Here is a 15,328-nt window from a genome sequence, read left to right on the forward strand (position 1 = left end):
TTCAGTCTCATCATCCTCATAATCTAACCATACTGAATTATCATTGTTAATCATAGGTGTGGCATGAGGGTACAGAGTAAGCTGTTTGGTTTCACATCCATTAGAAATTGTCATTGAACCTGACCTACAGCTAATAAAGGCATCTGCTGTAGCCAGCCAAGGTCTCCCTAAAATCAATGGATGACCCCCCAACTTATTTTTGGTTTGTAACACCACAAAATTAGCTGGGTAGTTCCAAGATTCGATTGAAATTATTAGGTCTTCAATGACTCCTTCAGGTTTGATTGTGGAGCGGTCAGCCAGCTCTAGAATGGTTGGGGTTTCCCTAATAAAATTTTTTAACTGCAGTAACTGTGTTGTTTCAAGTGTCATGATGTTTATTGCAGCACCCAGATCTACCAGAACTCTAGAAACAAAGCTTTTACCAACCTGAACTGTGACTGTAGGGTGACCAGGGTCACCATATTTCATAGGGGGATTTTTTTTTGACATTCGAGCAGCTAGATCACCCATCACATGAACTGTGAGGGGGTCTTTAGCTTTTCTCCCAGGTTTCTTAATACAAATATCTCTAACAGTTCTGGCATAAATCGGTACATCTCTTAGTGCTTGTAAGAGTGAAATTTTAACATATAAATTCTGCAGATCTCCTAACAGATTAAAAGCAGGTGGCTCAAGTGTTTTGCTAAGAGCCAAACGTTCAAGGAATGGTGGCTCTGCTACTTCAACAGTCTTTTTAGAGGATGTTTCAACTGTTTCAGCATTGTCATTAGAAGATGATCCAACTATTTCAACATTAGATGACTTTTCTTTTCTGATTTCTTCTTTATCAGAATCAGAAGTGATGTCATCAATAATGGGTTCAATAATTCTTCCTGAGCGTAAATGAATGTTATTGCATTGCAAAGGGGAAACTAGTTGGTTTTCAACATCAATTACTTGCAGAGCTTTATTATTATTCGGGTTGGGGTTAGGTTGTACAAGCAGCTGAGGTCTTATTGTCTGATTATTAGGTGGGGCATTTGATGGTAAGGAGAGAGATTGCTGATACTGAGGTAATTGGTTTGGAAATGGGATCTGTGGAGCTGTCCAATTCGGGTTCCATTGATAGGGTTGTTGTAAAGGCCAGGGATTCCACATCATAGGATCAACAAAAGGAGGGCTTGGTTGCTGCATGGGTGGAAAATTCATTTGATTAAGGTGTGGGTACTGCATTTGGTTGAAGGGTGGGTAATTTGTTTGAAAAGGAGGATGATTATTCCAACGATTAAACGACATGTTAGAATTCGTACCTGGTCCTCGTGGTTGCCATTGTCTTCTTTGTGTGAGGAGGTACACTGCTTCAGCTTCTTCTTCAGTTGGCTGCAGTGCTGCCTTTATTCCTGGCAAAGAAGGGCATTGTTGAGTCTCATGGTCCTTTTCACAGATAGTGCAGATCAGTACCTTGTCCAGGGGACATTCCCTTAGTGGGTGTTTCTCCCTGCATTTAGAGCAGAAAATAGCCAGAGCAGCTTCTGCTTCTGCATGCTTCTTTCTAACCTGCAAGATATCAATTTGTGAAGCAAAAGAGCTTAACATTTCAGTTTTAAGTTCTTCAAGTAAATTGCCTATTTCGGCCTGTGTTACTCCTCCACTTGCTGATTTCTGGACTCTTGAGTATGTATTGTCTTTGCTCTTTGGTCTGCTTACTTCTCCTCTCGAACATCTTTTACAGAGATTGATAATCTCATCATAGGATTCCTTAGATATGTCTCCTTTTCCAAGCATGTTTAACATATCTAAACAATGATCTCGTACCCCTCTTAGCAGTATTGACTTGAGAATATCCTTACTCATATCAGGATGATCAAATCGTTGTAAGTTATATTGTAGCCTTTCCACGAAGTCCTCTAGACTTTCATCCTCCTTCTGAGTCATCTTGAATAATTCCTCCTTCCTTTCTCTTGTTCGACAATAATCTTGGTATTTAGCCAAAAATTTCTCCTTCATCTGGTCCCATGTTGTAATCACATGAGCTCCCAAGCTCATAAACCATCTTAATGCGTTCCCTTTTAATGTGGCTGGAAACAATTTTAATTTCTGAGAAGAATTAACATAATCATAGCTTCTACACAGTATATCAAATTCAAAAAGAAATTCATCAGGATCTTCTGTGGATAACCCATGAAAATTGGGGTAATGTTGAAAGTGGGATATTCTTCATAGGAGTTGCTCCTCTGGGGAGATATCCAATGGTGAATTCCAGGGTGGAGAGAGAATTTTCTCCCCTTCCCTCTATTCAGCGACCTCCACCAAAAAGTCCTTCATTGTTATCCTCCATTGGTTGTTTTCCTGATGCGCTTGCCCAGTCTTCAGAATTTTCTGTTGGAATTTCAATGTCCTGCACTGGTTCCTCCACCTTAACTTCCTCTATTGGTTCTTCCACTGATCGTTCGTCTTCCTCCACTAGTTCCACAGTACATTCTGATGATTCTATAACCCTCTCTGGCCCCACTACTTCCTCTGTCTGAAAATCTGTCTGGGAAGAGTGTTGGGTCTGTGGCCTCCGAGAGCTTAACCTCTAGGATGTCTCAGCTTTTGAAATAATATCATCAATAAAAGTTTTTCTTCCTCCTCCCTTAATTTTAACGCCTGAATGGTTAACCTTCTTGTGTCCTCTCATGCATCCTGCATTTCTAAAGAAAAATGTTAATACCCTTAAAATCTTAAGTCGCCTTCCTCGGCAACGGCGCCAAAATGTTGGTCACTTTAATTGTTTAATGATAAAATAGTCGAGTGCCACATTAATTATCAACCCGGGAAAGTTTGAATATTCCAAAGGTGACTACGTATTGTATGTACTCAATCTTAATGGTATTAAAAGCTGTAGTATAAACGGTCTACCTATTTTATGAAATCCCTACTCTATGTTACAGCAATTACAGTAGTTACAACCTATTTTAGAAAATGAAGTAAGAACAAATAACTTAAAAGAAATAAGTCTGCAAAAGGAAGTGATGACTGTCCTACAACAAAGGATCATGACCCTATCCTCAGAGTAAGGACTTTTAGCACCTACCTCTGTTGTCCAGTTCACACATACACTCCGTGGATCCTAATTACTGGTGAGGTATTCATATGCAACATCAATCAGCTAAAAGGAAAACAGAGTTTCAGTAAATATCATTAGAAGCTGTAACTGTAATATAAACAGAAATCACACACACACACCACACGACAGAAAGAAAATGGGTGAATCTTGTGATGAAGGTGGGCCCTGTCCTTCTCACAAGATCCCCAGAACACAGGAATTAAAATAAAATGCTCAGAACAGAATTGTATTCATCTGCCAATAAACCATATTACAGAAAGAGATTCAATCTCATCACTTCACTACAAGTTCTGTGTTACCAGTTGTTACCCCCCTCTCTAATGTAGATGTCTCCTCTTTATAGAGGAGACATCTATTACAATACATTTTCATACATTCAGTTTCAACCCTTTTTGTACCAAAAATAGGAAAGCCAGTTCTTGATAACAAAATATTGTTACAGCCATGAGGATCATGATCATTACGACCAATATAGTCATCGGTCACACTCTTTTGCCGATGTAGATTTGTTATACAAATCCCAACTGTTCCTCAAAGTGCGCATGCTGTTCGTGGTGTTTCAGCATCGAGGTTCATGATGTTCTTGCTGTTTTAGCTTCACAGTTTGCGATGTTTCTGTTATCACTCAAGAAAAAACTATGAATTGTTCACATCAATTCAATTGTTTGCCAAAGGTACATAAATCTTTTTTAGCAGTTTCGCAGCGCAACATGCTCTTTAGGTGATTTCGTAGCGCATAAGTCAGTTTTCAGTAGTTTCGCAGCGCAGCATGTTGAGACAGTGGCGCATAACTCTGGGAGAAGTGGTAGAAAATCCTGATCTAATGCCTGAAAATCTGTTAACTGATAAAATACTCTTTCCCCAAAAATAGAACTCTGGAACTCTCACAAGTTATGCTAGTTCAGGATTTATACACAGGTTGACTTTTTCCTGGTTGAATTATCTGTTGGCTACTGGTCAGAGGTGTGCCATTAATGTTCAGGATTTACCTATGCTTAGACCTCAGGATAGAGCTGAAAACAGTTCTGCTCTGCTCCAATCGAAGTTGCAGTCAAGGCAATGCTCTCTTGTATTCGCTATATTATGGTCTTTCTGGAAGTTATCTAGCCTCACTGCTATTTTGGCTTTTACAAAATTGTCTGTCATGTTTATGGCCCCCCTTCTAATATAGAGCTTCATTAATGTAGTCACAAACAAAGAGACTCTGTGGTATAAAGGAGTGGCGAGGAGAAATTGAGCGTTCAGAGAAGCTAGTCAACAAGTATGAATGTGGGCAGATTCCGCGCATTGAGGGGCTAGATGAAATTGCATTCAGAGCCATTGAGAACATCAAGGAGAGAGAAAGTAGATCCATTGGGACATCTTATTTACATCTTATTGTTCATATAGTTGCTTTTGAGCACGGAGTTGCTTTCCAGGATCTGGGAGCAAATCATCTGTCTCTATCTCCAATTCCTTCAAAGAATGAGCTAGTAACGGTATGAGATCTAGAAATGTAAACGTAGGGCAAATGTGGATAATTTAGTGCTTCGCTCAGATATGTGTCAATACGCGGGTTTATATGGGAGCACCGCTTTCATATCATGGCTGAGGTCTATACAAATGGGCCGGTGGAGATTTCTTTCCGCTGTGGGTGAAACCGATTATTGGCAGGTGGCAAATTCATGGAATAGCATTTATGTCTTGGGCGCAAGTGTTTGATGAAGTGCCAGAGAGAGATGTAGTTCATTATCTTCGTGGCCTAGCTCCACAAGAGTTCTTTTTCCACGCAAACGGGTGGCAGAGAAGGTTTTGTCAATGGCATGCTGAATGGTTTATCTTATGATCATGTTTTTCCTGATGCAAACAACCCAAACAGCCAGGCAATGACTATGTCCCAAAGTATTCGAGATAAATCGGTGAATGGATGGTTGGAAGCTTTTTATGCTCCATGGCCGCGCTCAAGAAACTGGATTGACCTCTTCGATGCCATTTTTGTCAAGGTTCATTTCATCGGAAATGTTCGGTATCTTCCCATTTCTCGGATAAACTCAGTACATGTTTACCTGTTACAAGTGCCACGGTGTTAAGTTGCTAAAGAGCAAGCCTGAAGTCAGAGTGCAATCGGAGAAAAAGATTTTGTCAACTTGCAAACGGCGCAGGCTTTCAAAAAAACTAGAGGAAATTGGGAAGGTTTAGAAATCCCCAGAAGAAGTAGACAGTTTGCATGGCGAGCTTCTGTTGAAATGGCAAGGAGTGTATCACAACTAGCTGTACAGATAAGGAACCTTGATGCTTGCATTAGATGGGATGACCTTTTAAATTCAGAGAATTTCTGTCAACTTAAAATGGTAGGAGACAAAGAGTCTGTTGTCTTCAAGAAGACTGTTATTTGTGCCAAGAATTCAGAAAATGGTCTGATAAAGTATTTGATAGACTTTGGGAAACAGAAAGCCATCCCAACTTGCATTGTTAAACAAGGAACAAAGGTTGAGGAGGCCTTAGATGGTACATGTAAGTATTGGCTTAGCGAGTATCATGTGCCTCTGTGCTTGTTGAAGGATTTTGAAGAGGAAGTGCAATTACGTGCCCACCCAAACAAAGGTTCAAAGAGATTCCGTAAGGTTCATTATAGACTCTCAAAAACTTCCAAGTTGGATGTTTTTACCATCCTCCTGGCAAAATTAAAAGGAGAAGCATTTGTACCTGGTTTTGCCAAGTTATTTAAATGTCTTGTTAAAGAATGTGGAGAAACAGTACTCCAATCCTTGCAGAGCCCTTTAGAAGAGTTACTGGAAAAGGAAGGGATGGGAAAACTATACCATTGTTGCGAAAAAATTATGGATTGCCTTGCTGAACCATTACCTAGTACAGTTCCAACTCGCATGGTGGCTAAAAGGTTTGACCTTCTATGTGCGACTTTAGTAAAGGTGTCTCCTTCCTTCATGTCAACTGCAGAAATCAACTTACAAGATAAATTATTAGAGGAGGTTTTGAATTGCTTGGATCATTCTGTTGCTCAGGTATGAGAATCTGTTGGGACTACTCTTAGTGTTTTGAGCTCAAACATTCGTTTTTTCTCATCTCTCGGGGGTCAAATATCTGATCCAATCAGAAGACTTGATTGGAGTGCACTTCTTGTTGAAAAAGCTTCCTCTTTTACAGAAAGATTCATAGTGCTCTGTGACAGCAAGATTGGATTAGCAATAGTAATTCAATATTTGTTGACCCGGACTTGGATTGCAAAGATATGTGAGCAGAGGCATTCTGAGAGGAACATAACTTTAGATGCTACAGATGGTACCTAAGTTTGGATTTATATTTATATCAGGGCACAGTACTTGTAATGCAGGGTCCCTGGAGGAATTATATCTTAACCGAATGCTTCATCCAAGAGAAAATGAGTGGCCATTGAGAAAATAAAGCTCAAGACAGTCAGATTTTAATACAGGAAACTGTGATTTTCGGGAACAACTCAGCAGTTTCGTAGCGCGCTACGAAACTACTGAAGCTACATAATTAATGATCAGTGAACCAAATTTTGAAGAATTTACTATCAGCATTAAAAAGGTTTTTGTGTCATCACACAGGTACATGGAAAGGGGTGTCCAGCATATCAGGAGCATGGTGTTGCCCTATTTTCTTGGGTTATTAAGGACTTAAAGTATCCACTGCTGCATACTCGGTGATGGGGGACCAGAACCAAAAATTTAGGGATATTTTCAGCCAATACAGAACAGATCAAAGCCTTCGGTATTCAAAGCCAGCATGGGACATTAATTGCCCATCTCATGCCATCTCAGCTGAACGAAGAGAAAGCCAGGTGTCAAGGATCGAGAAAGAATCATGCTACGAGGAGAATAAAATCAGAGTTTTAGTTTAGTTAGGACTCTTTGTAATTACAGCTCAGCACTTAATGCATTTAATGAAGTTAGTTAAGGGTGTATCTCTATATATAGATAAAACTTGGATGTAATAGGGGTTGGATATTTTGGAAGACTGTTTTGGCTTGTGTGTAAACAGAGTTTTAGTAATACAGAGGACTGTTTTTCTTCTCAGGATTCACAATGGATCTTCTTGTTCAAATGTGTGATGGTATATTTTTTTTGATGTTCTTTTACAGTTTGGTAAATGCATAATCACTCAGAACTCGTGGATCATGCTCTGACTTCCTGTATGCCTTTGCAAACTATGGTTTCATGTAAGTTATATTTGAACATTTAGATGTAAAGTGCCCTGACTTCTATGAAAGATAGTGTTGTTGTTTACTGAGATATGAGTGACTCCATAAGCCCAATGGGAATCAATTCAATGTTGTCCAGCCAGCATACTTGTTTATGTGTCTTATAAGAGTTAGCCATCTTGTCATTAGTCAACATTCATAACCTTTGAGAGAGCCCTCTCAGACTAAGGAGGCTAAGCCTTAGTCAAAAGCCTGGTTTGAAATAGTTACACAGAGTCTTACTGATTAGCCGCCTTCAGTACCTGATTTTGTGATAATAGTTTCCATTGTTTAAGCAACGACAAAATGTGATCTTGCCAGTTAGGCAGTTTCAGCAATTAGTCAACACTTTAATCAACTTCAGGAAATAATTATAAAGATAGCATGATTACGTGTTAAATAATTAAACATGTAGTAATGAGGAAAGTTATTCTGTACCTTTTGGAGTGATTAAGCCAAAACACCTAGCAAAGGTTTTCACTTAAGGGTTGAAGAGGGTAATACAATGGCAAAATATACAGTCAAATATAGACAAAATGGGAACCTAACAGTGTACACTTGACCCTGAATCTCTGAACTTGGTCCTGATTAGGGGAATTTGGGAAGACCTTCTAGACACTCTCCACCTACTGGCTGAGGGAGACATTTACCAACTATCCTATTAGGACATAAAGATTGTTTTTAGAAACCATTCTAGAGCAGCCAGAAAGAAAGGTAGGGGGGTTTAACCCATAGCCAGTACCTCTTCTTACAATTCATCCATTAAGGGAGAAATTGGAAGCATGTTGGAAGACTTCAAGAGCGAGATGTTGCAGACTCTTGCCATGAAAATGGATACCTTACATATCAAAAGAAAACAAGAGGAAGAAGAAAGAACTTTGGCCATTTTTTGCCCTAGATGCACTAGGAGGCATCTTAGGAATGAATTCCCATTGAACTCTATAGAGGTCTATTCAGTCTATGAAGAAAATGATTCTACAGATAAGTGCCCTTCCTTGCTGGGTCTTAAAGCTGTATGCCAAGGGGCCGAAGGAGTCGCTGAACAAATCTACTACTTAAACGAAAGGAGGTCGCATGGACCTAGACCATACTAGCAGGGGATGCAAGGGACATCTTAGGCATACTACCACCCCAACCATGTCACCCCCATACCTTCTTGGCCCCCCCTACCCATCCTTCCTGGTCCACACCTCCTTCTTGGTCCTTCACATCTCAATACCATGCCCAACTAGCTGATCATTCATTTCAACCCTTTGCTCAGCTGCAACCTCAGTGGAATTCATCTCATCGAGGGTGGAGGCCCCAATACAACTCTCCTCCCACTCTTCTACCTCCACCACCTACCCAACCACAACCATTACCTTCTACTCCACCAAGGCAACCCCAAATTTCTACCCAGCAAAATCCAAACTCGAACAACAGACAGGTTCAGCAAGTGTATAGTGGGACACCATCATGCCCAACTTATGTTGTGGAGATTCAAGAAATAAACTTGTGATCTAGGAAAGTTCTCCTAGATAGCCAGCCTCCACCTAGGGAGGTTGAGGAAGATAAGGAGGAAAGCAAACATAAAGAAAATCCACCCTTTCCTGAGAGACTATCCATGAAAATCCAACCTACCCCATAAGAGACTGAACTCCTGGGAGAAGTGAAACATTTATGTGTGAAGATACCACTTCTCCAAGCCATAAAAGATGTGCCTATCTACAATAGGTTGATCAAAGAGAGGTGCTTTAGGCATCCAAGAAGGCAGAAGAGAGATGCCCCAACCATCAATGTCATAGGAAAATTGTCCAACCTGATGTTGGGGCGGATAATCTGTCCAAAATATCTGGATCCTGGAAGCCCAGTAGTTGATTTCCACATCAATGGCACAATGGTACAACATACCTTGATTGATTTGGGAGATGCCATTAATGTCATGATGAAGGACACAATGCTCAAACTTAACCTCTAGGGCTCCTTGAGGAAGACCACAACGGTGCTGCAGCTAGTAGACCGCTCCACCATGACCCCTGAGAGGATTGTGGAAGATGTGATGGTCTTCGTCGATTCTTGGGAATACCCTGTTGATTTCTTAGTTCTCCTGCCAAAGGCAAAGCTCACTAGGTATCCTCTCATCCTGGGAGGACCCTAGTTGGCTACAGCCGATGCCTACATCAGCTGCCAAGCTGGGAACATGACCATCAAGAACGGGCATATTTCCAAGCAGTTAACCCTATATCCTCCTGCCCAACCCTTGCTAGAACATGAACTACCTCTCTGGTTGGAGGAGGAGGTTGAGGATGAAGTTTATTTTACACCGCTTTGTGCATTGGAAATTGCCATGGGAGGAAAACTGCAAGATGAGGATGATGTGATTGAAAATTTCATTCGGAATCCACCTCCCAATGTATCACCATTAGAAGACATAGTAAGAGAAACCCAAAACAACCTATCAACTGATCTCTGTGTGGCCGACCCTACTTCTCTCTGTGTCAAAAATATAGATTTCAGCCCAGAAAGAACATTGAAAATGAATCCATCCCTATCTCCTTCCCAGGAGAAAGAGCTATGCAGCCTATTGAGAAAACATCTAGATGCCTTCGCCTTGAGTTATAAGGAAATGAAGGGAGTGATCCCTTCAGTATGTACTCATCATATATACATCAAGGAATATTGCAAGCCAGTCAGGCAACCTCAAAGGAGGATGAACCCAAGACTTAAAGATATTGTCAAGGAAGAACTGTAGAAATTGCTTGATGTAGGATTCGTCTATCCCATTTCTTACAGTGAATGGGTCTCTCCTTTGGTGTTAGTGCCAAAGAAAAATGGTAAGTGGATAATCTGTGTCGACTAACAGGAATTGAACAAAGCCACTGAAAAGGACCACTTTCCTTTACCTTTCATAGATCAAGTGTTAGACGGCCTGGCAGGGAAAAAGTTTTTCTCCTTCCTAGATGGGTTTAGTGGGTACAATCAGATTCAAAGTAGCATGGAAGACCAAGATAAGACCACTTCCACTTGTCCTTGGGGTACCTTTGCATACCGAGTCCTTCCTTTTGGTTTGTGCAACTCTCCAGCCACTTTCCAAAGAGCGGTATTGAGTATATTTTCTGAGCTGGTTCATGATGCAGTATAAATATACATGGATGATTTCACTCCTTATGGCTCTGACTTTCAGGAAGCTTTATCTAACCTAGGAAAAGTTCTAGATAAGTGTATTGAGATGAACCTGTCCCTCATTTTGGAAAAATGTGAATTTTTGATGACTGAAGGGACCGTGCTAGGTCATGCAATATCCCAACAAGGACTGCAGGTGGACCCCAAAAAAATTGCCATCATCCAAAGGGTCCCACCTCCTCAAAAGGTGAGAGATGTTAGAAGTTTCCTAGGCTTATCCAGATATTACAGGAGATTCATTAAAGACTCCAACAAGATAGCCTCTCCTTTGTTTAGCCTCCTAGGAAAAGATGTTGAGTTCATATGGTCGGAAAACTATCAAGAAGCCCTAGATACCTTGAAGAGCAAGCTTGTGACTGCCCCAGTTCTCAGAGGCCCAAACGGAGTCCTACCATTTCACATTCGTACAAATGCTTCGAACAAAGTGATAGGAGCAGCCTTAGGACAAGTTGATGAAAAGTTACCTTATGCCATATGCTTTATAAGCAAAAACTTATCAAAGGAAGAGTTAAACTATACAGTGACCGAGAAGGAACTCCTAGTTGTCATGCATTTGTTAAACAAATTCAGACATTATATCACAGGCTATCAAACCTTTGTGCACATTGATCATGCTACAATTAGATATTTAATGAACAAACTAGATGTAAATTCTCGCATTATTAGATGGTTTCTTTTACTTCAGTAGTTTGATTTGACAATTATTGATAAGCTTGGTAAAGAGAATGTTGTTGCTGACTTTTTGTCTAGAGTGAATTTTCCTATAGGTAAAGAAGGAATGGTGGATGAAGAAATGCTAGATGAACAAATATTTGCTATATTAGTACTCTCTCCATGGTTTGCTGATATAACAAACTACTTGGTTTCACCACAGTTCCCACCACACCTGTCCTCAAAAGAGAAGAGTAAGATAGTAAGGAAAAGCGCCCCTTTCACCTAGATTGGAGGAAATATCTTCAAACTTTGCCTAGATCAGATCTTGAGAAGATTTGTCCGAGAGGAGCAACTCTTTGACATCCTCCTGACCTATCATGATGGGCCTTCTGGAGGTCATTTTGTAGCAAAAAAAACCACCTTCAAGATATTGCAAGCAGGCCACTACTGTCCCACTCTTCATCAGGATGTGAGGAGATACACGAGCCAGTGTGATCGGTGTCAGAGGATGGGGAAACCCACTCTAAAGGATGAAATGCCCATGCAACCTCAAGTGACCTTTAAGCCATTTGAGAAGTGGGGCATGGACTTTGTGGGGACTATCAACCCCCCTTCAAAGCAGAAGCAGTACAACATTGTGTGCATCGACTACCTGACAAAGTGGGCAGAGACAATGGCAATCAAAGCAGTGATAGAAGAAAAAGTAACAGAGTTTTTGAGAGAAAACATATTCTACAAATTCGGGTATCTGAGAGAGTTGGTCACAGACCAAGGAAGTCCGTTCACTTCCAACTTGATTGAAGACCTGCTCACACATCATAAGATCAAGCACAAGACTTCCACCCCTTACCATCCACAAGCCAATGGGCAAGTGGAGGTCACTAATAGAGCTTTGGAAGGGATCCTAACCAAGGTAGTGAGTAGCAGTAGAAAAGACTGGGCAGACAGATTATTTGAGGCCACTTCGGCCTACAACACAACATGAAAGACCATCACCGGGTTCACACCCTATGAACTAGTCTATGGGAGGAAGAAGGCCTTACTGTCAATAGAGTTTGAATTCAATACCCTAAGGATGACAGCTTAGCTGGACCTAGACCTCAGCCATGCATAGAAGGAGAGATTACTTCAGCTCAATGGATTGGATGAATACAGATTGCAAGCCCTTCTCCATATAGAGGTAGTTCAGCTTCAGAGAAAGATATGGCATGACAAAAATATCAAGGAGAAGCAATTCCAAGAGGAAGATTGGGAACTACTCTATGATTCAAGATACAAAGATTTCAAAGGCAAGCTAATGATGAGATGGCTGGGACCCTACACTGTGGAGAAATGCAATGACAATGGTTCAGTTCTGATCAGAACCATTGATGATGAAGCCATCCCCATGCTTGTCAATGGACTTTGGTTGAAAGTCTACAAGAAACCCCTCTCTAAGCGAGAGTTTATTGAAGATTTTAATAAAACAATGATCATAGTGGAGCATGTCTTAGCTTCCACTTCACCCACTCACTAAAGAAAGAAAAAATAAAAAAAAATAAGGACTCAAGTGAAAACCTCCATGAGGCGCTTCAGTCCCATCATTGGATTGAAAAGCTCTTTCGAGGCAGCCCAGTGATGTCAAAAAAGGAGGAAAAGGAATAATATACTTGAGTGAAAACCTCCCTTGGAGGCGCCCAGGGCAGGCGATTAAGGTGAAAACCTCTCTGAGGCACCCTAGTTGTTTTAAAAAAAAAATAAAAAAAATAAAAACGAATTTTTGTTGCATTGTAGGTTTGCAAGAGGACTACAGGAAGTAGAAGAAGGTGCCAAAGGAACCCTGACATTCAAACCAGCATCCATCTCACCTTCTCCACACCTTCCTTCATCATATTTGGTATCTCTTTCACCCCACTATACTTTTTTTCCAAAACTGTGTTTTCTATAGGAGGCTCTGTGCTTTTTACCGGAGGCTCCTGTAGGAATTACAGAGTGCCAAAAATGTATACAGAAGGCAATTTGAGGGACTAGGAGAGCTTCATGAGGAACTTATCATCCCTCTTACCACCTTCAAGCCTCCTTGCTATCATTTCCAAGCCTTCATCACACTCCAAGCATCATGTCTTTTCCTATCCAAGGAAAACACAGGAAAAAAAACAATTTTCCAATATTGAAAAAAAAAAAAAAAAAAAAAAAAAGGGAAAGGGCACCAATAACCTTACTTGAAGCTTACCTATTATCCCTCCATTGTGCATGACACCTCTGGCATTATTCTCGAGTTCCAAGCATAGGGAAAAGCTGAAGTTTCAAGGGGAGAAACAACTACAGGAGCTCCTGTAGGAATTCCTGTAGCAGTTGATCCCATAGAAGTCTAGCACCAACGACAAAAGAGTGCACATCTGAAGGTTGGAAAGGCACATGCAGCTCAGCCCCAGCAAAAGAAGAACCTGCAAAAGTCCACAACCACACATTAGCTAGTAGAGAGAGCATGCACGAAGAAGAATGAAGGCATGCAATAGAGAGAGCCACAACACCTCACAGAAAATACACTTGGATCACAGGTAAGTAATTAAATCACTCTATTTACATTTGTGTAATTGGGAGTCATACGAAGGCAACGAGATGGTTGAGATTGAACTAGGGAAAGGTGGCCAGTTAACTTGGCCACCTTCATCTAGTTGACTCAACTCATTTGAGATGTCACCCACACATGCGCATGGTCAACACAAGAAAAAGCTACCCTCACTGCCCTCAGTACACCAGCCAAGCTAAAGCAGAAGAGGAAAAGACAGACCTCCATGTATTTTGGGGCAAGGAAGAGCACAAGAATTAAAACAGGCAAACCTCAGCCCTCTTCAAAAGTTCCCATTACCATTGAAGATTCACCATATGCCAAAGTGAAAGAATTTCCTTCCAAGACTCCTATAACATATGAAAGGGGGACTCCAAGATCTTCTACATGGAAGAGAAAGGACCCAAAACCAGGCCTATAGGAGGTTGAAATAGACCTACAGGAGACACTGTCCACACTACATGACACCCAAAAGCTTGAGGCAAGGATAGAAGGACAGCCAGAGGTGAAGGAGGAAGAAAAAGAGCTACAAGAACCTGACCCCCATCCTAGTCTTTCCTCCTATTACAATCTACTTGAGGGAGGCAGAATAATACCATAGAAATTTGCAATTCCACTGTTTTTCGAATTATAGAAAGAAAGAGTGAGAACACATAGGTGGACGCAAATAGCCAAATCCAAAGGGGTTGAGGATGTTGGCCATATGGAAAACAAACTCAGGGAAATGGGAAGAGAATTGAGTGCTCTCAGAGACAGAGAAGCCCTCACAAGAAGCCACCTAGAAAATGAGAATGAAATCCTGAGGAGGAAATTGCAAGAGAAAGAGACTCAGCTGGCATACATGGCTAGCTTATCCATGGAGGCCTTATGGATGAACTGAGCAATACATGGCCAACTCTTATCATTAATGGCTCATTCAGCTGAGCCATCAGATCCTATGGCACTCATCAACACACAACCTGCTTTCCAATGACCCTTAGATTGCCCCTAAATATCTGACCAATCAGGCACAAGCCATTGCACACTTTGAAGATATGCAAAGTCTACTTGGGAATGACTGTGTGCATGCATGCATGAGAAGATGGAACACCTTACCTCACAATTTGCAGATCAGAGAATACCATTCCCCCATGAGGCTGAAGGAGGCATTGAAAATAGTGCCAATGTACAAGTGCTCCATGCAAAGGCTGAAGGTCAACTGGATTGGCCTCAAACTGAGCCCCCCACTCCTATTAGGAATGCTAGAAGGAAGAAGAGAAGAAGAAGAGGAGGAGCAGTGGAAGGACATAGAAAGAAAGGCAGGGTTCTAGGGAGAACATGAGCAAACCACAACAGAGGCCTAGGATGCTAAGGAGGTCACCAGGGCCATAAAAGATGAGGAAATTGACTAAGTTGCCTAGAGGATGAGCAACACCTTTAGTAGGGGGTGATGATGAACCTCATAAATTGATAATTATATGGACTAATTTTACCTCCTAACCTAGTCAAATCAACCATTCTCTTAGTTTATTGTATGATTTTCTAATTATACTTATGCTTATAGAGTGAGTTGGGTTACTTATTATGCCATGTGGTCTAACATGTATTTGATGCAGATTATCGATGGATTTCGAGGTCAAAGTCAAGGAGTTAATGGCCAAACTATAACAATAACTTGAAGTAGATAGAG

The sequence above is a fragment of the Pinus tabuliformis genome, chromosome 4_2, assembly GCF_031772625.1.
Source record: "Pinus tabuliformis cultivar Carrire ecotype Pingquan chromosome 4_2, CPIR1, whole genome shotgun sequence".
Lineage (NCBI taxonomy): Eukaryota > Viridiplantae > Streptophyta > Pinopsida > Pinales > Pinaceae > Pinus > Pinus tabuliformis.